Consider the following 23,794-nt stretch of genomic DNA (forward strand, 5'->3'; position numbering starts at 1 on the left):
TCCCTCTACAGTGCAGCGCTGAGGGGGTGCTACACTGTTGGAGGTACTGTTTTTCAGATGAGATGTTAAACCAAGGCCTTGTGTGGCCTCTCAGGTGGATGTGAAAGATCCCATGGCACTATTACAATAATGACTGCCCAAAAAGAGTTTCATGCACAAGGACCTCCAGGTCCCTCTGCACCGCAACATGTCGTAATTTCTCCCCATTCAAATAATATTCCCTTTTACTGTTTTTTTTTTTCCCCCCAAGGTGGATGACCTCACACTTTCCGACATTGTATTCCATCTGCCAAACCTTAGCCAATTCGCTTAACCTATCTAAATCTCTTTGCAGCCTCTCTGTGTCCTCTACACAACCCGCTTTCCCACTAATCTTAGTGTCATCTGCAAATTTTGTTACACTACACACTGTCCCCTCTTCCAGGTCATCGATGTATATTGTAAACAGTTGTGGTCCCAGCACCGATCCCTGTGGCACACCACTAACCACTGATTTCCAACCCGAAAAGGACCCATTTATCCCGACTCTATGCTCCTCCTGTACCATGTGGGAACTCGGGGACACTTCCGGTGTCCCTGACGACTACGTGTGCAGGAAGTGTATCTGCCTCCAGCTCCTGACAGACTGCGTTGCGGAATTGGAGCTAATGGTGGATTCACTCTGGAGCATCCACGATGCTGAGAATAACGTAAGTAGCACGTGTCGTGAATTGGTCTTACCGCAGATGAAGGGTCCACAGCCAGATAGGGAATGGAAGACCAGCAGGAAGAGCAGTGCAAGGAAGGTAGTGCAGGGGTCCCCTGCGGTCATCCCCCTGCAAAACAGATACACCGCTTTGAGTACTGTTGATGGGGATGACTCATCAGGGGAGGGCAGCAGCAGCCAAGTTCATGGCACCGTGGCTGGCTCTGCTGCACAGGAGGGCAGGAAAAAGAGTGGGAGAGCGATAGTGATAGGGGATTCAATTGTAAGGGGAATAGATAGGCGTTTCTGCGGCCACAACCGAGACTCCAGGATGGTATGTTGCCTTCCTGGTGCAAGGGTCAAGGATGTCTCGGAGCGGGTGCAGGACATTCTGAAAAGGGAGGGTGAACAGCCAGTTGTCGTGGTGCACATTGGTACCAACGATATACGTAAAAAAAGGGATGAGGTCCTACGAGACGAATTTAAGGAGCTAGGAGCTAAATTTAAAAAGTAGGACCTCAAAAGTAGTAATCTCGGGATTGCTACCAGTGCCACGTGCTAGTCAGAGTAGGAATCGCAAGATAGCTGAGATGAATACGTGGCTTGAGCAGTGGTGCCGCAGGGAGGGATTCAAATTCCTGGGGCATTGGAACCGGTTCTGGGGGAGATGGGACCAGTGCAAACCGGACGGTCTGCACCGAAGCAGGACCGGAACCGATGTCCTAGGGGGAGTGTTTGCTTGTGCTGTTGGGGAGGAGTTAAACTAATATGGCAGGGGGAGGGGAACCAATGCAGGGAGACAGAGGGAAACAAAATGGAGACAGAAGCAAAAGACGGAAAGGAGATGAGTAAAAGTGGAGGGCAGAGAAACCCAAGGCAAAAAACAAAAAGGGTAACTGTACAGCAAAATTCTAAAGGGTCAAAGTGTAATAAAAAGGCAAGCCTGAAAGCTCGGTGCCTCAATGCGAGGAGTATTCGGAACCCAGGAGAGGGCTCTGAGCTAGTTAGAGTGGGTGAGAGCTCAGATGAACAGGTCTCCAAGAAAGAATGCAAAAGGCAGGAGGCAACAGAGCAGAGTAGCACTGGGGTAAGTGTAAACCACAAGGTGATAGGAATGGACAATATGTATGAAATATAAAGGGGCTGCAGGAGGGGTCAAAACTAAAAATCATGGTTTAAAAACACTACCTAAACGCACGCAGCATTCGAAATAAAGTAAATGAGTTTGTGAATGTTTAAAAATGTATAGAGATATTGAAGTTGAGAACGTGGGAATTTTATAGGGACAGTATAAGCTAACAAAGAATTCATGGAGGAATAGCCATGACATCTCAGACTCGAGACTGCGAAATGTTACAACACTAACACATATTGAAACAAAACCCACAGCTTGCAGAAAAACCTCAAGGTCTTATTAAATCATGTTATTAACCTGAAACATTAACAGAAGGTCTTTGTTTAAAATCAGACCATACTTAGGTCGGCTTATGAGTTGACAAAGGGAAAGAGGGACCAAAAGAGATAGCTGAACTAGGATGTCACTCGAGCCCTATCTTGTTATCTTTTGCCGAAAATGTATAACCATCGTCCCTTTACAATGTAACGTCACTTTGTCCGTAGGAAGCGGGTGCGTTCGAACAGACTTGCATTCCTTCTGTCTGATAAAGTCCCCGATCTGGATTTGCTTTATAAATAAAAGCTTGCTTTGTTTAAAGCACAAACGGTATTCGTTTCAGTAATTTTGCTGAACCAGATTGAGGTAAAAGAATCCAGAAATCAACAAGTTGACGGCACAAATCATTACACATGGGTATGATTTGGTGGCCATTACAGAAACGTGGTTGCAGGGTGGCCAAGACTGGGAATTAAACATACAGGGGTATCTGACAATTTGGAAAGAAAGACAAGAAGGGAAAGGAGGTGGGGTAGCTCTGTTAATAAAGGATGATATCAGGGCAGTTGTGAGAGACGATATTGGCTCTAATGAACAAAATGTTGAATAATTGTGGATGGAGATTAGAGATAGTAAGGGGAAAAAGTCACTGGGCGTAGTTTATAGGTCCCCAAATAATAAGTTCATGGTTGGGCGAGCAATAATCAAGGGAATAATGGAGGCATGTGAAAAAGGAACGGCAGTAATCATGGAGGATTTTAACCTACATATCGATTGGTCAAATCAAATCGCACGGGGTAGCCTTGAGGAGGAATTCATAGAATGCATACGGGATTGTTTCTTAGAACAGTATGTTACAGAACCTACAAGGGAGCAAGCTATCTTAGATCTGGTCCTGTGTAATGAGACAGGAATAATAAACTATCTCCGAGTAAAAGATCCTCTCGGAATGAGTGATCACAGTCTGGTTGAATTCGTAATACAGATTGAGGGTGAGGAAGTAGTCTCTCAAACGAGCGTACTATGCTTAAACAAAGGGGACTACAGTGGGATGAGGGCAGAGTTGGCTAGTCTGTGTTCCCAGTCTACTTTAAACGGTGGCACAATTGAGGAACAGTGGAGGACTTTTAAGGAGCTCTTTCATAGTGCTCAACAAAAATATATTCCACTGAAAAAGAAGGGCGGTGAGAGAAGGGATAACCAGCCGTGGATAACCAATGAAATAAAGGAGAGTATCAAATTAAAAACCAATGCGTATAAGGTGGCCAAGGTTAGTGGGAAACTATAACATTATCCCAATCTTCAACGACAGCAAAGAATGACTAAGAAAGCAATAAAGAAAGGAAAGATAGATTACGAAAGTAAACTTGCGCAAAACATAAAAACAGATAGTAAAAGCTTTTACCGATATATAAAACGTAAAAGCTTTTGCCGATGTATAAAAGGGAAAAAAGTGACTAATGTAAATGTTGGTCCCTTAGAAGATGAGAAGGGGGGTTTAATAATGGGAAAATTGGAAATGGCTGAGACCTTAAACAATTATTTTGTTTCGGTCTTCACAGTGGAAGACACAAAAACCATGCCAAAAATTGCTGGTTATGGGAATGTGGGAAGGGAGGACCTTGAGATAATCACTATCACTAAGTGGGGGTAGTACTGGACAGGCTAATGGGACTCAAGGTAGACAAGTCCCCTGGTCCTGATGAAATGCATCCCAGGGTATTAAAAGAGATGGTGGAAGTTATAGCAGATGCATTCGTTATAATCTACCAAAATTCTCTGGACTCTGGGAAGGTATCAGCGGATTGCAAAGCAGCTAATGTAACGCCTCTGTTTTAAAAAAAAAAAGGGGGCAGACAAAAGGCAGGTAACTATAGGCCGGTTAGTTTAACATCGGTAGTGGGGAAAATGCTTGAAGCTATCATTAAGGAAGAAATAGCGAGACATCTAGATAGGAATAGTGCAATCAAGCAGACGCAACATGGATTCATGAAGGGGAAATCATGTTTAACTAATTTACTGGAATTCTTTGAGGATATAACGAGCATGGTGGATAGAGGTGTACCGATGGATATGGTGTATTTAGATTGCCAAAAGGCATTCGATGAGGTGCCACACAAAAGGTTACTGCAGAAGATAAAGGTACGCGGAATCAGAGGAAATGTTTTACCATGGATCGAGAATTGGCTGCCTAACAGAATGCAGAGAGTCGGGATAAATGGATCCTTTTCGGAAATCTGTGGTTAGTGGTGTGCCACAGGGGACCACAACTGTTTACAATATGAAGAGGGGACAGAGTGTAGTGTAACAAAATTTGCAGATGACACAAAGATTAGTGGGAAAGCTGCAAAGAGATTTAGATAGGTTAAGCGAATGGGCTAAGGTTTGGCAGATGGAATACAATGTCGGAAAATCTGAGGTCGTCCACCTTGGGGGGGGAAAAAAAACAGTAAAAGGGAATATTATTTGAATGGGGAGAAATTACAACATAGAAACATAGAAAATAGGTGCAGGAGCAGGCCATTCAGCCCTTCTAGCCTGCACCGCCATTCAACGAGTTCATGGCTGAACATGAAACTTCAGTACCCACTTCCTGCTTTCACGCCATACCCCTTGATCCCCCGAGTAGTAAGGACTTCATCTAACTCCCTTTTGAATATATTTAGTGAATTGGCCTCAACTACTTCCTGTGGTAGAGAATTCCACAGGTTCACCACTCTCTGGGTGAAGAAGTTTCTCCTTATCTCGGTCCTAAATGGCTTACCCCTTATCCTTAGACTGTGACCCCTGGTTCTGGACTTCCCCAACATTGGGAACATTCTTCCTGCATCCAACCTGTCCAAACCCGTCAGAATTTTAAACGTTTCTATGAGGTCCCCTCTCACTCTTCTGAACTCCAGTGAATACAAGCCCAGTTGATTCAGTCTTTCTTGATAGGTCAGTCCCACCATCCCGGGAATCAGTCTGGTGAATCTTCGCTGCACTCCCTCAACAGCAAGTATGTCCTTCCTCAAGTTAGGAGACCAAAACTGTACACAATACTCCAGGTGTGGCCTCACCAAGGCCCTGTACAACTGTAGCAACACCTCCCTGCCCCTGTACTCAAATCCCCTCGCTATGAAGGCCAACATGCCATTTGCTTTCTTAACCGCCTGCTGTACCTGCATGCCAACCTTCAATGACTGATGTACCATGACACCCAGGTCTCGTTGCACCTTCCCTTTTCCTAATCTGTCACCATTCAGATAATAGTCTGTCTCTCTGTTTTTACCACCAAAGTGGATAACCTCACATTTATCCACATTATACTTCATCTGCCACGCATTTGCCCACTCACCTAATCTATCCAAGTCACTCTGTAGCCTCATAGCATCCTCCTCGCAGCTCACACTGCCACCCAACTTAGTGTCATCCGCAAATTTGGAGATACTACATTTAATCCCCTGTTTAAAAACCATGCTGCGGTGCAGAGGAACCTGGGGGTCCTTGTGCATGAGTCCCAAAAAGTTAGTTTGCAGGTGATACAGGTAATCAGGAAGGCGAATGGAATGTTGGCCTTCATTGCGAGAGGGATGGAGTACAAAAGCAGGGAGGTCCTTCTGCAACTGTATAGGGTATTGGTGAGGCCGCACCTGGAGTACTGCGTGCAGTTTTGGTCACCTTACTTAAGGAAGAATATACTAGCTTTGGAAGGGGTACAGAGACGATTCACTCGGCTGATTCCGGAGATGAGGGGGTTACCTTATGATGATAGATTGAGTAGACTGGGTCTTTACTCGTTGGAGTTCAGAAGGATGAGGGGTGATCTTATAGTAACATTTAAAATAATGAAAGGGATAGACAAGATAGAGGCAGAGAGGTTGTTTCCACTGGTCGGGGAGACTAGAACTGGGGGCACAGCCTCAAAGTACGGGGGAGCCAATTTAAAACCGAGTTGAGAAGGAATTTCTTCTCCCAGAGGGTTGTGAATCTGTGGAATTCTCTGCCCAAGGAAGCAGTTGAGGCTAGCTCATTGAATGTATTCAAATCACAGATATAGATTTTTAACCAATAAGGGAATTAAGTGTTATGGGGAGCGGGCGGGTAAGTGGAGCTGAGTCCACGGCCAGATCAGCCATGATCTTGTTGAGTGGCGGAGCAGGCTCCAGGGGCTCGATGGCCTACTCCTGTTCCTAATTCTTATGTTCAATTAGAAGGGAGCCCTTCGCCCCCACGTGCCCCATTGTCTCTTCTTTCTCTCTTCCCCCCCCCCCCCCCCGACCCGACCCGACCAATCAGAGTGCGGGCCCTCTGCCCCCACGTGCCCCATTGTCCCCCCTGGACCAATCAGAGCGCGGCCCCTCACCTGCGACCGTTGTATTTCCAGACGCTGCCGGATTTGGGTTTCCCGGCGCGGGGGGCGGGCGCGCTCTCCTCCTCACTGGCCGGGGCTGCGGGGGAGGCTGTGTCTGAAGGCCTGGGGCCTGCCTCTCTCTGTCCGCTGGTCCCGGGGCTGCCGCTGTCCGCAGGCCCGCAGTCCTCCCGTTCCGTGTCCCCGGAGCCGCTGCCGCCACGTTCAACCGGCGCTGACCTTTCACCCTGCGGCTTCCGCGCAAAACGTCACCGGGTATGCGGGCCGTGAGTGGTGCGGACGTGATGATGTCCTGACGTTCACGCTCGGGTCGTGCGACTGCGTGACGTCACGGTGCAGTGGCACAAAGCGGGATTTGAGGCCCCGCCTTCCTGTCTGTGACGTCGGGATGTGTGCAAAGGGGGGGAGCTCACACAACAGCTCTTTCACCATGGTGGGCCTCACACAACAGCTCTTCGAACATGGGGCACCTTACACGCCAACTCTTCCACAATGGGGGGGTCCCCCTCACTCCGGCTCTTCCACTATGAGGGGCCTCACACACATCGGCTCTTCCACCATGGGGGGCTTCACACTTCGACTTCTCCACTATGGGGGGCTTCACACACACTCCGGCTCTTCCACCATGGGGGGGCTTCACACTCTGACTCTTCCATCATTTGGGGGCCTCACACTCCGGCTCTTCCACAATGGGAGTATCTCACACTCCAACTCTTCCACCATGGGGGGCCTCTCACACATCAGCTATTCTTCCATGGGGGGCATCACACAACAATTCTTCCACCATGGTAGGCCTCACAAACATCGGCTCTTCCACCATCGGGGGCCTCATACACATCGGCTCTTCCACCTTGGGGGGACCTCACAATCTGGCTCTTCCAACATGGGGGGCATCCCACACACCCCAGCTCTTCCACCATAGGGGGGCCTGACAATCCAGCTCTTCCACCATAGGGGGGGACTCACACTCCAGCTCTTCCACCATAGGGGGATCTCACACTCCAGCTCTTCCACCATAGGGGGATCTCACACTCCAGCTCTTCCGCCATAGGGGGGCCTCACACTCCAGCTCTTCCGCCATAGGGGGGCCTCACACTCCAGCTCTTCCGCCATAGGGGGGCCTCACACTCCAGCTCTTCCACCATAGGGGGGCTTCACACTCCAGCTCTTCCACCATAGGGGGGCCTCACACTCCAGCTCTTCCACCATAGGGGGACCTCACACTCCAGCTCTTCCGCCATAGGGGGGCCTCACACTCCAGCTCTTCCGCCATAGGGGGGCCTCACACTCCAGCTCTTCCCCATAGGGGGGCCTCACGCTCCAGCTCTTCCGCCATAGGGGGGCTTCACACTCCAGCTCTTCCACCATAGGGGGGCCTCACACTCCAGCTCTTCCAATATAGAGGGGCCTCACACTCCAGCTCTTCCACCATAGGGGGGCCTCACACTCCAGCTCTTCCACCATAGGGGGGCCTCACACTCCAGCTCTTCCACCATAGGGGGGCCTCACACTCCAGCTCTTCCACCATAGGGGGGCCTCACACTCCAGCTCTTCCACCATAGGGGGCCTCACACTCCAGCTCTTCCACCATAGGGGGGTCTCACACTCCAGCTCTTCCACCATAGGAGGGCCTCACACTCCAGCTCTTCCACCATGGGGGGCTCACACACACACACCGGCTCTTCCACCATGGGAGGCATCACACTGGATCTTCCACCATGGGAGGCCTCACACAACAGCTCTTCCACCATGGTAGGCCTCACAAATATCAGTTCTTCCACCATGGGGGGCCTCACACTCACATACCAGCTCGTGAATGGTGCTCCAAGTGTGGTCTAACCAGGGTATATGGAGACTAGAACTGTGCATGATGCTCCAAGTGCAGTCTAAGCAAGGTACACCAGTAGGAAGCGTGAAACAAAGACAGAGAGAGTCGAGGACGATTCCCAGGGCCAGAATTGAGCTGGGAGAATGTTGGCCATCTTTAATGATCCGTGACAGGAAGAAGGTGCAAACTAGTTCCAGCTAGGGGACAACTGTGGTAATGCGACTAACAATAAAGAATTCAGGTGGCCTGACAAGTTCCTGGGGTTAACAGCCACCTCGGACTCTGTGTGTGTGTGTGTGTGTGTGTGTGTGTGTGTGTGTGTGTGTGAGAGAGAGGTCGGGAAAGAAGATACAACATTTGCCGACGAAAATTAGGATTTCTGGATACCCTCGCTGGAGTTTTTTTATTGGTGGATGATTCCAGGCAAACAACAGAGAGATCCGAGAGGTCCTTTGTTTGCAGAACGAAGCTAAAAATCCAGGAGAGATTACCTGGGGGGAATGCGACGGAGATGCTTGACGACCGGTCAATGGTTGACCCCATCTCTGCGTCTTGCAGGGACCCGAATCCTCGCCCGCTCTGCACCGCATAACGCGGTGCCCGGGTCTCCAGGCTCCGTAGGACCAGTCCTTATCCTACGGAGAGATAGAGGGGCGAAGAAATGCTTCACACGGGGGAAGCCTGGCCCCGGGGGGAGGGGAGCGGATTAGACCCACGCGACATCGAGTGTAAAACCGTCCTCCTTGTTTTCAAATCCCTCCATGGCCTCCTCGCCCCACCCTATCTCTGTAACGTCCTACACCCCTCCCTATCTGTGTAACCTCATCCATCCCCTACACCCTTCCCATCTCTGTAACCTCCTCCAGTCCCTACAATCCTCCCGATCTCTGTAACCTCCTCCAGCGCCTACAACCCTCCCGATCTCTGTAACCTCCTCCAGCCCCTACAACCCTCCCTATCTCTGTAACCTCTTCCAGCCCCACAACCCCCCCGAGATGGGGAAAATGTTGGAATCAATTACTAAAGATGAAATAGCAGCACATTTGGAAAGCAGTGATGGGATCAGTCCAAGTCAGCATGGATTTATGAAAGGGAAATCCTGCTTGACAAATCTTCGAGAATTTTTTGAGGATGTAACTGGTAGAGTGGACCAGGGAGAACCAGTGGATGTGGTGTATTTGGACTTTCAAAAGGCTTTTGACAAGATTTGGATGAGGGAATTGAGTGTAATATCTCCAAGTTTGTAGATGACACGAAGCTGGGTAGTGGTGTGAGCTGTGAGGAGGATGCTAAAAGGCTGCAGGGTGACTTGGACAGGTGAGTCGGCAAATGTATGGCAGATGCAGTATAATGTGGATAAATGTGAGGTTATCCACTTTGGGGGCAAAAACACGAAGGCAGAATATTATCTGAATGGTGGCAGATTAGGAAAACGGGAGGTGCAATGAGACCGGGGTGTCCTGGTTCATCAGTCATTGAAGGTTGGCAAGCAGATATAGCAGGCGGTGAAGAAGGCAAATGGTATGTTGGCCTTCATAGCTAGGGGATTTGAGTACAGGAGCAGGGAGGTCTTACTGCAGTTGTACAAGGCCTTAGTGAGGCCTCACCTGGAATATTGTGTTCAGTTTTGGTCTCCTAATCTGAGGAAGGACGTTCTTGCTATTGAGGGAGTGCAGCGAAGGTTCACCAGACTGATTCCCGGGATGGCAGGGATGACATATGAGGAGAGACTGGATCGATTGGGCTTGTATTCACTGGAGTTTAGAAAGATGAGAGGGGATCTCATAGAAGCATATAAAATTCTGACGGGACTGGACAGGTTAGATGCAGGAAGAATATTCCCGATGTTGGGGAAGTCCAGAATTAGGGGACATAGTCTAAGGAAAGGTAAGTTCAACGCTATGAGGTGTGAATTGGCTAGAATAGATTGGCAGAGGATACTTAAAGGGTTGACGGTGGATAAGCAATGGCAAACATTTAAAGATCACATGGTTGAACTTCAGCAATTGTACATCCCTGTCTGGAGTAAAAATAAAACTGGGAAGGTGGCTCAACCATGGCTAACCAGGGAAATTAAGGATAGAGTTAAAACCAAGGAAGAGGCATATAAATTGGCTAGAAAAAGCAACAAACCCGAGGACTGGGAGAAATTTAGAATTCAACAAAGGAGGACTAAGGGTTTAATTAAGAAGGGGAAAATAGAGTACAAGAGGAATTTTGCAGGGAACACAAAAACTGACTGCAGAAGCTTCTATAAACATGTGAAGAGAAAAAGATTAGTAAAGACAAACGTAGGTCCCTTGCAGTCGGATTCAAGTGAATTTATAATGTAGAACAAAAAAATTGCAGACCAATTGAATAAATACTTTGGCTCTGTCTTCATGAAGGAAGACACAAATAACCTTCCGAATGTACTAGGGGACAGTGGGTCTCGTGAGAATGAGGAAGTAAAAGATATCTTTATTAGGCGGGAAATTGTGTTCGGGAAATTGATGGGATTAAAAGCCGATAAATCCCCGAGTGCTGACAGTCTGCATCCCAGAGTACTTAAGGAAGTGGTCCTAGAAATAGTGGATGCATTGGTGATCATTTTCCAACAGTCTATCGACTCTGGATCAGTTCCTATGGACTGGAGGGTAGCTAATGTAACGCCACTTTTTTAAAAAAAGGAGGGAGAGAGAAAGCGGGTAATTATAGACCGCTTAGCCTGACATCAGTAGTGGGAAAAATGTTGGAATCAATCATTAAGGATGAAATAGCAGCCCATTTTGAAAGCAGTGACAGGATTGGACCGAGTCAGCATGGGTTTATGAAGGGGAAATCATGCTTGACGAATCTTCTGGAATTTTTTGAGGATGTAACTAGTCGAGTGGATGGGGGAGAACCAGTGGATGTGGTGTATTTGGACTTTCAAAAGGCTTTTGACAAGGTCCCGCACAAGAGATTGGTATACAAAATCAAAACTCATGGTATTGGGGGTAATGTACTGACATGGATAGAGAACTGGTTGGCAGACAGGAAGCAGAGAGTCGGGATAAACGGGTCCTTTTCAGAATGGCAGGCAGTTACTAGTGGAGTGCCACAGGGCTCAGTGCTGGGACCCCAGCTCTTTACAATATACATTAACGATTTGAATGAAGGAATAGAGTGTAATATCTCCAAGTTTGCAGATGATACTAAACTGGGTGGTGGTGTGAGCTGTGAGGAGGATGCGTAGAGGCTGCAGGGTGACTTGGACAGATTAGGTGAGTGGGCAAAGACATGGCAGATGCAGTATAATGTGGATAAATGTGAGGTTATCCATTTTGGGGGCAAAAACACGAAGGCAGAATATTATCTGAATGGCGGCAAACTAGAAAAAGGGGAGATGCAACGAGACCTGGGTGTCATGGTTCATCATTCATTGGAAGTGGGCACGCAGGTACAGCAGGCGGTAAAGAAGGCAAATGCTATTTTGGCCTTCACAGCTAGGGGATTTGAATATAGGAGCAGGGAGGTCTTACTGCAGTTGCACAGGGCCTTAGTGAGGCCTCACCTGGAATATTGTGTTCAGTTTTGGTCTAGTCTGAGGAAGGACGTTCTTGATATTGAGGGAGTGCAGCGAAGGTTCACCAGACTGATTCCAGGGTTGGCTGGGCTGTCATGAGGAGAGACTGGATCAACTGGGCCTTTATTCACTGGCGTTTAGAAGGATGAGAGGGGATCTCTCAGAAACATATAAAATTCTGACGGGACTGGACAGGTTAGATGCAGGAAGAATATTCCCGATGTTGGGGAAGTCCAGAATCAGGGGACATAGTCTTAGGATAAGGGGTCAGCCATTTAGGACTGAGATGAGGAGAAACTTCTTCACTCAGAGAGTTGTTGACCTGTGGAATTAACTGTCGCAGAGAGTTGTTGATGCCAGTTCATTGGATCAGAGGGAATTAGATATGGTCATTATGGTTAAGGGGATCGAGGGGTATCGAGAGAAAGCGGGAAAGGGGTATTGAAGGAATGATCAGCCATTATCTTGTCGAATGGTGGTGCGGGCTCGAGGGGCCGAATGGCCGCCTCCTGCACCTATTTTCTATGTTTCTATGTGATGGACTGGTCTGAGTTACAACAACAACTTGTATTTATATACCGTCTTTAACGTAGTAAAATGTAAGTTATTATTTCAATGGAGAAAGATTGCAAAGTGCTGCAGTACAGCGGGACCTGGGGGTACTTGTGCATCAAACACAAAAGGTTAGTATGCAGGTACAGCAAGTGATCAGGAAGGCCAATGGTATCTTGGCCTTTATTGCAAAGGGGATGGAGTATAACAGCAGGGAAGTCTTGCTACAGTTATACAGGCTATTGGTGAGGCCACACCTGGAGTACTGCGTGCAGTTTTGGTTTCTGTATTTATGAAAGGACATACTTGCATTGGAGGCAGTTCAGAGAAGGTTCACTCGGTTGATTCCAGAGATGAGGGGGTTGACTTATGAGGAAAGGTTGAGTAAGTTGGGCCTCTACTCATTGGAATTTAGAAGAATGAGAGGTGATCTTATCCAAATGTATAAGATTATGAAGGGGCTTGACAAGGTGGATGCAGAGTGGATGGGGGAGACTAGAACTAGAGGGCATAATCTTAGAATAAGGGGCCTCCCATTTAAAACTGAGATGAGGAGGAATTTCTTCTCTCTGAGGGTTGTAAATCTGTGGAATTAGCTGCCTCAGAGAGCTGTGGAAGCTGGGACATTGAGTAAATTTAAGACAGAGATAGACAGTTTCTTAACTGATAAGGGCATAAGGGGTTATGGGGAGCAGGCAGGGAAGTAGAGCTGAGTCCATAATCAGATCAGCCATGATCACACTGAATGGCGGAGCAGGCTCAAGGGGCTGTATGGCCTACTCCTGCTCCTATTTCTTATGTTCTTATTATCCTGTATCCAACAGAATACATTCTCATCCAAAATCAGGTGTCAGCCGTGCCATAGTCAGTCTTTCTCTCTCTCTCTCTCTTTCGCCTCGGAATCAGAAGGTCATGGAATCGAGTCGCTTCATCCCAGGCCGGCGTTCCACTGTTACCCAGTACTGAGGGAGTGCCGCACTGTCGGAGGGGCAGTACTGAGGGAGTGCCGCACTGTCGGAGGGGCAGTACTGAGGGAGTGCCGCACTGTCGGAGGGGCAGTACTGAGGGAGTGCCGCACTGTTGGAGGGGCAGTACTGAGGGAGTGCCACACTGTTGGAGGGGCAGTACTGACGGAGTGCCACACTGAGGGGCAGTACTGAGGGAGTGCCGCACTGTCGGAGGGGCAGTACTGAGGGAGTGCCGCACTGGGAGGGGCAGTACTGTGGGAGTGCCGCACTGTCGGAGGGGCAGTACTGAGGGAGCGCCGCACTGTCGCAGGGGCAGTACTGAGGGAGCGCCGCACTGTCGCAGGGGCAGTACTGAGGGAGCGCCGCACTGTCGCAGGGGCAGTACTGAGGGAGTGCCGCACTGTCGCAGGTGCCATCTTTCAGATAACTGTACTGCGTGCAGTTCTGGTCACCACATTACAGGAAGGACATGATGCACTACATAGGGTACATGGGAGATTTGTGAGGATGTTGCCGGGACTGGAGAATTTTAGCTATGAGGAAAGTTTGGATCGGCTGAGGTTGTTTTTTTTGGAACATTGGAGGCTGAGGGGAGACCTGATTGAGGTGTATAAAATTATGAGGGGCCTGGATAGAGTGGATAGGAAGGACCTGTTTCCCTTGACAGAGGGGTCAACAACCAGGGGGCATAGATTTAAAGTAATTGGCGGGAGGTTTAGAGGAGATTTGAGGGTGAATGTCTTCACCCAGAGGGTGGTGGGGGTTTGGAACTCACTGCCTGAAAGGGTGGTAGAGGCAGAAACCCTCACCACATTTAAAAAGTACTTGGATGTGCACTTAAAGTGCCGTAACCTACAGGGATACGGATCCAGAGCTGGAAAGTGGGATTAGGCTGGGTAGCTCTTGGTCGGCCAGCGTGTGCACGATGGGCCGAAATAGCCTCCTTCCGTGCTGTAAATTTCTCTGATTCTATGATCCACACGTGGATTGTGTACAGATATATTCTACCTTGCTGTACAGTCCCAATCTTAGCCACTCACCGTGCAGTGGAGATAAACCTGTAGCTCTTCCCAGTGAGACAGGAGGTCTGTCAGCTCCTCATCGTAAAGCCGAATGATTAGATACTCAAATCGGTCGGGGAAGAAATTATCGATTTCCCGTGTCCCGTTCAAGATGAACTCCACTCTGATATACGGCAACAAGAAACAGACAAACCTCAGAACCTCGACAACGGCCCTGGATACAGCGGCTTTAATCGTGGTGGATCATCCCAGGTATATCTCTATATCTCTCTCTCTCATAAACACACACAGACATAAACATACACTCTTATACACACACACACACAGTCTCTCACGTACGCGCACACACACACGTATGCACACTCTCACGTGTACACACGTTCTCACGCACTCACAGACAGAGACACACTCTCACACACAGCGGCTTTAATCGGGGTGGATCATTCTTACACACACACAGTCTCTCACGCACACTCACACTCACACACACGCTCTCACAGACACACAGACCGAGACACACTCTCACGCACACACTCTCACACTCAGAGGTAGAAATTTACCCATTTCGTTACAATTCATCCAGATTTGAAGCCTTCCATTCCGAACCCTGAGAATATAAAGATCACAGTTTAAAATGTGTTCTGAATGACAGGACAAGCAGAGAGTGAAGGAGAGGGAGACGGAGAGACAGATGGAGAGAAAGAGAGACACAGAGAGTGAGATGATGATAGAGGCTGACTGACAAAGGGAGAGACAGACAGAGAGAGAGAGACAGAGGCAAAGAGAGAGAGAGCGAGAGGGAGACAGAGGCAAAGAGAGAGCGACAGAGAGGGAGAGAGCGCGACAGAGAGAGGCAGAGAAAGAGTGTGAGAGACAAGCATAGAAAATAGGTGCAGGAGTAGGCCATTCGGCCCTTCGAGCCTGCACCACCATTCAATATGATCATTGCTGATTATTCACCTCAGTACCCCTTTCTTGCTTTCTCTCCATACTCCTGGATCCCTTTAGCCGTAAGGGCCATATCTAACTCCCCCTTGAATATATCCAATGAACTGGCATGAAAAACCCTCTGGTAGAGAATTCCACAGGTTAACAACTCTCTGAGTGAAGAAGTTTCTCCTCATCTCAGTCCTAAACGGCTTACCCCTTATCCTCAGACTGTGTCCCCTGGTTCTGGACTTCGCCAACATCGGAAACATTCTTCCTGCATCTAGCCTGTCCAGTACCGTCAGAATTTTATATGTTTCTATGAGATCCCCACTCATCCTTCTCAACTCCAGTGAATACAGGCCCAGTCGATCCAATCTCTCCTCATATGTCAATTCTGCCATCCCGGGAACAGTCTGGTGAACCTTCGTTGCACTCCCTCAATAGGAAAAACCTCTTTCCTCAGATTAGGAGACCAAAACTGAACACAATATTCCAGGTCAGGCCTCACTAAAGCCTTGTACAACTGCAGTAAGACCTCCCTGCTCCTATTCTCAAATCCCCGAGCTATGAAGGCCAACGTACATTTGCCTTCTTCACCAGCTGCTGTACCTGCATGTCAACTTTCAATGACTGATGTACCATGACACCCAGGTCTCATTGCACCTCCTCTTTTCCTAATCTGCCACCATTCAGATAATATTCTGCCTTCGTGTTTTTGCCCCCAAAGTGAATAACCTCACATTTATCCACATTATACTGCATCTACCATGCATTTGCCCACTCACCTAACCTGTCCATATCACCCTGCAGCCTCTTGGCGTCCTCCTCACATCCCGCACCACCACCCAGCTTAGTGTCGTCTGCAAACTTTGAGATATTACACTCGATTCCTTCTAAATCATTATTGTATATTGTAAATAGCTGGAGTCCCAGCACTGAGCCCTGCGGCACTCCACTAGTCACTGCCTGCCATTCTGAAAAAGACACATTTATCCCGACTCTCTGCTTCCTGTCTGCCAACCAGTCTCTATCCACATCAGTACATTACCCCCAATACCATGTGTTTTAATTTTTCACACCAACTCTTGTGTGGAACCTTGTCAAAAGCCTTTTGAAAGTCCAAATACACCACATCCCACTGGTTCTCCCTTGTCTATACCCTCAAACAATTCTATAAGAGTTGTCCAGCATTATTTCCCTTTCGTAAATCCATGCTGACTTGGACCGCTCCTGTCACTGCTTTCCAAATGTGCTGCTATTTTATCTTTAATAATTGATTCTAACATTTTCCCAACTACTGACGCCAGGCTGTAATTACCCGTTTTCTCTCTCCCTCCTTTTTTAAAAAGTGGTGTTACATTAGCTACCCTCCAGTCCATAGGGACTGGTTCAGAATCGATAGACTGTTGGAAAATGATCACCAATGCATCCACTATTTCTAGGGTCACTTCCTTAAGTACTCTGGGATGCAGACTATCAGGAACCGGGGATTTATCTGCCTTCAATCCCATCAATTTCCCTAACACAATTCCGTGCATAATAAGGATTTCCTTCAGTTCCTCCTTCTCACTAGACCCTCGGCCTCCTAGTATTTCTGGAAGGTTATTTGTGTCTTCCTTTGTGAAGACAGAACCAAAGTATTTGTTCCATTGGTCTGCCATTTCTTTGTTTCCCATTATAAATTCACCTGGATCTGATTGCAAGGGACCTACATTTGTCTTCATTAATCTTTTTCTCTTCACATATCTATAGAAGCTTTTGCAGTCAGTTTTTATGTTCCCAGCAAGCTTCCTTTCTTACTCTGTTTCCCCCCTCCTAATTAAATCATTGGTCCTCCTCTGCTGAATTCTAAATTTCTTCCAGTCCTCAGTTTTGCTGCCTTTTCTGGCCAATTTATATGCCTCTTCCCTGGATTTAACACTATCCTTAATTTCCCTTGTTAGCCACGGTTGAGCCACCTTCCCCTTTTATTTTTACTCCAGCCAGGGATGTACAATTGTTGAAGTTCATCCATGTGATCTTTAAATGTTTGCCATTGCCTATCCGCCACCAACCCTTTAAGCATCATTCGCCAGTCTATTTTTGCCAATTCACGTCTAATACGATCATATTTATATTTCCTTAAGTTCAGGACCCTAGACCTGAATTAACTGTGTCACTCTCCATCTTAATAAATATTTCTACCATATTATGGTCACTCTTCCCCAGGGGGTTTCACACAACAAGATTGCTAATTAGTCCTTTCTCATTACACATCACCCAGTCGAGGATGGCCAGCCCTCTATTTGGTTCCTCGGCATATTCGTCTAGAAAACCATCCCTAATACGCTCCAGAAAATCCTCCTCCATCGTATTGCTACCAGTTTGGTTAGCCCAATCTATATGTAGTATAAAGTGGCCCATGATAACTGCTGTAACTTTATTGCATGCATCCCTAATTTATTGTGTGATGCTGTCCCCACCTCCTACTGTTTGGTGGTCTGTACTCAACTCCCACTAGCATTTTCTGCCCTTTGGTATTCCGTAGCTCCACCCGTACAAATTCCACATCATCGAAGCAAATTACTCTCTTCTGATTATGGAAAAATCAAATATTCGACACACTGTGTTTGAAACAAAACTGATTTATTCAATATTTATACACAATCTCCAGTTCATATATAGGGGTTATTAAGATCATCAGAAACAAACAATAACTGCCAGATTGAGCATGGTTCAGTGCCCAATGCAATCACAGTAAATATTGTTCAATTCACAAATTCAGACTTTCAATAGCGGGATATTTCCCCAGCATTCCGCGCAGGGTGAATATACCGCATCGCGACTACAGGAGCTCAGTGCGCAGGCGCGGGTCCTGGCTGGGCTTGGAGCATGCGCGGTCCGTGTAATGGCGGAGAACACGTGTTGGACAGGCTGTTCAGAATTTGTCATTTTCAGCGGGTCTGAGGTGAGCAATGGACCAGAGGAGAGCCGGGGAGGCTTCATAAAGAACCGATGTCTGCCGCACGTCCGGAATAATAACCGGAATATCGGCGATTGCAGCTTCGGGGCTTTCTCTCGGCCACAGGCCCAGGCTAATGGCGGCCATCTTGGTGCAGGAAGGTAGGTTCAGCGCTCCGCCATCTTCGTCCAGTGAGGTAGCACAGCGCATGCGCGATCATCTTGGTGCCGGAACAAAGTGAATTATGTCAGTGTGTTTCCAACCGGGTCCTCGTGGGGAAAGGAATGGATGAGATATTTTATTCTCAGTCTCCACACCTCGGATTTCTCACCATCTCCCCTAAAGGCAATGTTCAGTTCTGAGCTTACGGTTTATGTTTACACAATTACATAAGAAGATAAGGAGCAGGAGTAGTCATTTTGCCCTTCGAGCCTACTCCGCCATTCAATAACATCATGGCTGGTCTGATCACAGACACAGTTCCACTTCGCTGCCCGCTCCCCATAACCCTTTACTCCCTTATCGCTCAAAAATCTGTCTATCACCACCTTAAATACATTCAATGACCCAGCCTCCACAGCTCTCTGGGGCAGAGAATTCCACAGATTTACAATTACTTGAGAGAATAAATTCCTCCTCATCTCAGTTTTAAATAATGGGTGGTCCCTTATTCTAAGACGATGTCCTCTAGTTTTAGTTTCCCTTATAAGTGGAAATATCCTCTCTGCACTCACCTTGTCGAGCCCCCTCATTATCATCAAGTTTCAGTAAGATCACCTCTCATTCTTCTGAACTCCAATGTGTATAGGACCAACCTACTCAACCTATCTTCATAAGTCAACCCCCTCATCTCCTGAATCAACCTCGTGAACCTTCTCTGAACTGCCTCCAATGAAACTATATCCTTCCTTAAATACAGAGATCAAAACTGTAGACAGTACTCCAGGTGTGGCCTCACCAATACCCTGTACAATTGTAGCAGGACTTCTCTGCTTTTATACTCCATCCCCCTTGCAATAAAGGCCAACATTCCATTTGACTTCCTGATTACTTGCTGTACCTGCAAACTAACTTTTTGTGTTTCATGCACAAGGACCCCCAGGTCTTTCTCTAATGTAGCTCTTTGCAATTTATCTCCATTTAAATTATAATTTGCTTTTCTATTATTTCTGCCAAAGTGGATAACCTCACATTTTCCCACATTATACTCCATCTGCCAAATGTTTGCCCTCTCACTTAACCTGTCTATATTCCTTTGTGTTCTCACAATTTTGTAACAACAACAAACTTGGTCCCTTCATCCAAGTCATTAATATAGATTGTAAATAGTTGAGGACCCAGCACCGATCCCTACGACACTCCACTAGTCTTGTTTGCCAACTGGAAAATTATCCATTTATCCCGACTCTCTGTTTTCTGTTTAGCCAATCCTCTATCCATGCTAATATATTACCCCCAACCCTGTGAGCTTTTATCTTGTGCAGTAATCTCTTATGTGGCACGTTATCGAATTCCTTCTGGATCCAAATACACCACATCCACTGCTTCCCCCTTATCCACCCTGCTCATTACATCCACAAAGAACTCCAGCGAATTTGTCAAACATGATTTACCTTTCCTAAAATCATGCTGAATCTGCTTGATTGAGTCATACTTTTCCAAATGTCCTGCTGCTGCTTCCTTAATAATGAACTGCAGCATTTCCCCAACGATAGATGTTAGGTTAACTGGTATATAGTGTCCTGCTTTTTGTCTGCCTCCTTTTTCAAATAGGGGCGTTACATTTGCGGTTTTCCAATCTGTTGGGATTGCCCAAGAATCCAGGAAATTTTGGTAGATTAAACATAGAAACTTAGAAATTAGATGCAGGAGCAGGCCATTCGACCCTTCGAGCCTGCACCACCATTCAATAAGATCATGGCTGCTCATTCAACCTCAGTACCCCTTTCGTGCTTTCACTCCATACCCCTTGATCCCGTTGGCCGTAAGGGCCATATCTAACTCTTTTTGAATATATCTAATGAACTAGCCTCAACAACTTTCTGCAGTGGAGAATTCCACAGGTTAACCACTCTCTGAGTGAAGAAGTTTCTCCTCATCTCGGTCCTAAATGGCTTACCCCTTATTCTTTGACTGTGACCCCGGTTCTGGAACTCCCCAGCAACAGGAACATGCTTCCTGCCGCTAATCTGTCCAATCCCGTCAGAATTTTATATGTTTCTATGAGATCCTCTCTCATTCTTCTAAACTCCAGTGAATACAAGCCCAGTTGACCCAGTCTCTCCTCATATGTCAGTCCTGCCATCCCGGGAATCAATCTGGTGAACCCTCGCTGTACTCCCTCAATAGCAAGAATGTCCTTCCTCAGATTAGGAGTCCAAAATTGAACACAATATTCCAGGTATGGTCTCACCAAGGCTCTGTACAACTGCAGTAAGACCTCCCTGCTCCTATACTCAAATCCCCTAGCTATGAAGGCCAACATACCATTTGCCTTCTTCACTGCCTGCCGTACCTGCATGCCAAACTTCAATGACTGATGTACCCCCCATGACACCCAGGTCTCGTTGCAGCTCTCCTTTTTCTAATCTGTCACCATTCAGATAATATTCTGCCTTCCTGTTTTTGCCACCAAAGTGGATAACCTCACATTTATCCACATTATACTGCATCTGCCATGCATTTTCCCACTCACCTAACCTGTCCAAGTCAGCCTGCAGCCTCTCAGCATCCTCCTCACAGCTCACACTGACAGCCAGCTTAGTGTCATCTGCAAACTTGGAGATATTACATTCAGTTCCTTCATTTAAATCATTGATGTATATTGTAAATAGCTGGGGTCCCAGCACTGAACCCTGCAGCACCCCACTGGTCACTGCCTGCCATTCTGAAAAGGATCCATTTATTACAACCAATGCATCCACTATCTCTGCAGCCACTTCTCTTAAGACCCTAGGATGCAAGCCATCAGGTCCAGGGGACTTGTCCACCTTTAATCCCATTATTTTATCTAGTCCCTGACGACTACGTGTGTGAGAAGTGTATCCGCCTCCATCTCCTGACGGACCGCGTTACGGAATTGGAGCTGAGGGTGGATTCACTCTGGAGCATCCACGATGCTGAGAATGACATAAGTGGCACGTGTAGTGAGTTGGTCTTAACGCATGAGAAGGATCCACAGCCAGCTAGGGAATGGAAGACCAGCAGGAAGAGTAGTACAAAGAAGGTAATGCAGGGGTCCCATCTAGTCATCCCCCTGCAAAACAGATACACTGCTTTGAGTGCTGTTGAGGGAGATGACTCATCAGGGGAGAGCAGCAGCAGCCAAGTTCATGACATCGTAGCTGGCTCTATTGTACAGGAGGGCATAAAAAAGAGTGAGAGAGCGATAGTGATAGGGGATTCAATCATAAGGGGAATAGATAGGCGTTTCTGCGGCCGCAATCGAGACTCCAGGATGGTATGTTGCCTCCCTGGTGCAAGGGTCAAGGATGTCTCGGAGCGGGTGCAGGACATTCTAAAAAGGGAGGGAGAACAGCCAGTTGTCGTGGTGCAAATTGGTGCCAACGACATAGGTTAAAAAAGGATGAGGTCCTACGAGACGAATTTAAGGAGCTAGGAGCTAAATTAAAAAGTAGGACCTCAAAAGTAGTAATCTCGGGATTGCTACCAGTGCCACGTGCTAGCCAGAGTAGGAATCGCAGGATAGCACAGATGAATACGTGGCTTGAGCTGTGGTGTAGCAGGGAGGGATTCAAATTCGTGGGGCATTGGAACAGGTTCTGGGGGAGGTGGGACCAGTACAAACTGGACGGTCTGCACTTGGGCAAGACCGGAACCAATGTCCTAGGGGGAGTGTTTGCTAGTGCTGTTGGTGAGGAGTTAAACTAATATGGCAGGGGGATGGGAACCAATACAGGGAAACAAAAAGGAGACACAAACAAAAGACAGAAAAGAGATGAATAAAAGTGGAGGGCAGAGAAACCAAAGGCAAGAAACAAAAAGGGCCACTGAATATAAAAGGGCTGCAGGAGGGGTCAAAACTAAAAATCATGGTTTAAAAACGAGGATGAAAACACTACCTAAATGCAAGCAGCATTCGAAATAAAGTAAATGAGTTGACGGCACAAATCATTACAAATGGGTATGATTTGGTGGCCATTACAGAAACATGGTTGCAAGGTGGCCAAGACTGGGAATTAAACATACAGGGGTATCTGACGATTCAGAAAGATAGGCAAGAAGGGAAAGGAGGTGGGGTAGCTCTGTTAATAAAAGATGATATCAGGGCAGTTGTGAGGGATGATATTGGCTCCAATGAACAAAATGTTGAATCATTGTGGGTGGAGATTAGAGATAGTAAGGGGAAAAAGTCACTGGTCGGCGTAGTTTATAGGCCCCCAAATAATAACTTCAAGGTGGGGCGGGCAATAATCAAGGGAATAATGGAGGCATGTGAAAAAGGAACGGCAGTAGTCATGGGGGATTTTAACCTACATATCGATTGGTCAAATCAAATCGCATGGGGTAGCCTGGAGGAGGAATTCATAGAATGCATACGGGATTGTTTCTTAGAACAGTATGTAACAGAACCTGCAAGGGAGCAAGCCATCTTAGATCTGGTCCTGTGTAATGAGACAGGAAAAGTAAACGATCTCCTCGTAAAAGATCCTCTCGGAATGAGTGATCACAAGATGGTTGAATTTGTAATACAGATTGAGGATGAGGAAGTTGTGTCAGAAACGAGCGTACTATGCTTAAACAAAGGGGACTACAGTGGGATGAGGGCAGAGTTGGCTAAAGTAGACTGGAAACAAGGACTAAACGGTGGCACAATTGAGGAAGAGTGGAGGACTTTTAAAGAGCTCTTTCATAATGCGCAACAAAAATATATTCCAGTGAAACAGAAGGGCGGCAAGAGAAGTGATAACCAGCCGTGGATAACCAAGGAAATAAAGGAAAGTATCAAATCAAAGACCAATGCGTATAAGGTGGCCAAGGTTAGTGGGAAACTAGAGGATTGGGAAAAATTTAAGCAACAGCAAAGAATGACTAAAAAAGCAATAAAGAAAGGGAAGATAGATTACGAAGGTAAACTTGCGGAAAACATAAAAACAGATAGTAAAAGCTTTTACAGATATATAAAATGGAAAAGAGTGACTAAAGTAAATGTTGGTCCCTTAGAAGATGAAAAGGGGGATTTAATAATGGGAAATGTGGAAATGGCTGAGACCATAAACAATTATTTTGCTTCCGTCTTCACAGTGGAAGACACAAAAACCATGGCAAAATTTGCAGGCCACAGGAATGTGGGAAGGGAGGACCTTGAGACAATCACTATCACTAGGGGGGTCGTGCTGGACAGGCTAATGGGACTGAAGGTAGACAAGTCCCCTGGTTCTGATGAAATGCATTCCAGGCTATTAAAAGAGATGGCGGAAGTTATAGCAGATGCATTCGTTACAATCTACCAAAATTCTCTGGACTCTGGGGAGGTACCAGCGGATTGGAAAACAGCTAATGTAACGCCTCTGTTTAAAAAAGGGGGCAGGCAAAAGGCAGGTAACTATAGGCCGG

At 47.0% G+C, this 23,794-nt stretch overlaps 2 protein-coding genes across 4 annotated transcripts in view; one reads left to right on the forward strand and one right to left on the reverse strand.

Annotated features, from left to right (window-relative positions):
• Positions 1-6,658, reverse strand: part of LOC139273405 (zinc finger protein 774-like) — a 55,325-nt gene extending 48,667 nt beyond the window's left edge. The window contains exon 1 of one of the 2 annotated variants that reach the window (XM_070890281.1): positions 6,424-6,658. The gene's annotated coding sequence lies outside the window, so the exon portion shown is untranslated. Of the gene's footprint in view, positions 1-720; positions 802-6,423 lie in introns of those variants that run through there. The other variant, XM_070890282.1, reaches the window with a different exon arrangement.
• LOC139273403 (zinc finger protein 551-like) overlaps positions 1-23,794 on the forward strand; it is a 62,206-nt gene that overhangs the window by 23,623 nt on the left and 14,789 nt on the right. Inside the window, exon 3 of one of the 2 annotated variants that reach the window (XM_070890277.1) lies at positions 18,214-18,378. The exons of the other annotated variant lie outside the window; for it this stretch is intronic. The gene's annotated coding sequence lies outside the window, so the exon portion shown is untranslated. The remainder of the gene's footprint in view (positions 1-18,213; positions 18,379-23,794) is intronic. 2 annotated transcript variants of the gene reach the window in all.

The sequence above is a fragment of the Pristiophorus japonicus genome, chromosome 9 (genome assembly GCF_044704955.1).
Source record: "Pristiophorus japonicus isolate sPriJap1 chromosome 9, sPriJap1.hap1, whole genome shotgun sequence".
Taxonomy (NCBI): domain Eukaryota; kingdom Metazoa; phylum Chordata; class Chondrichthyes; family Pristiophoridae; genus Pristiophorus; species Pristiophorus japonicus.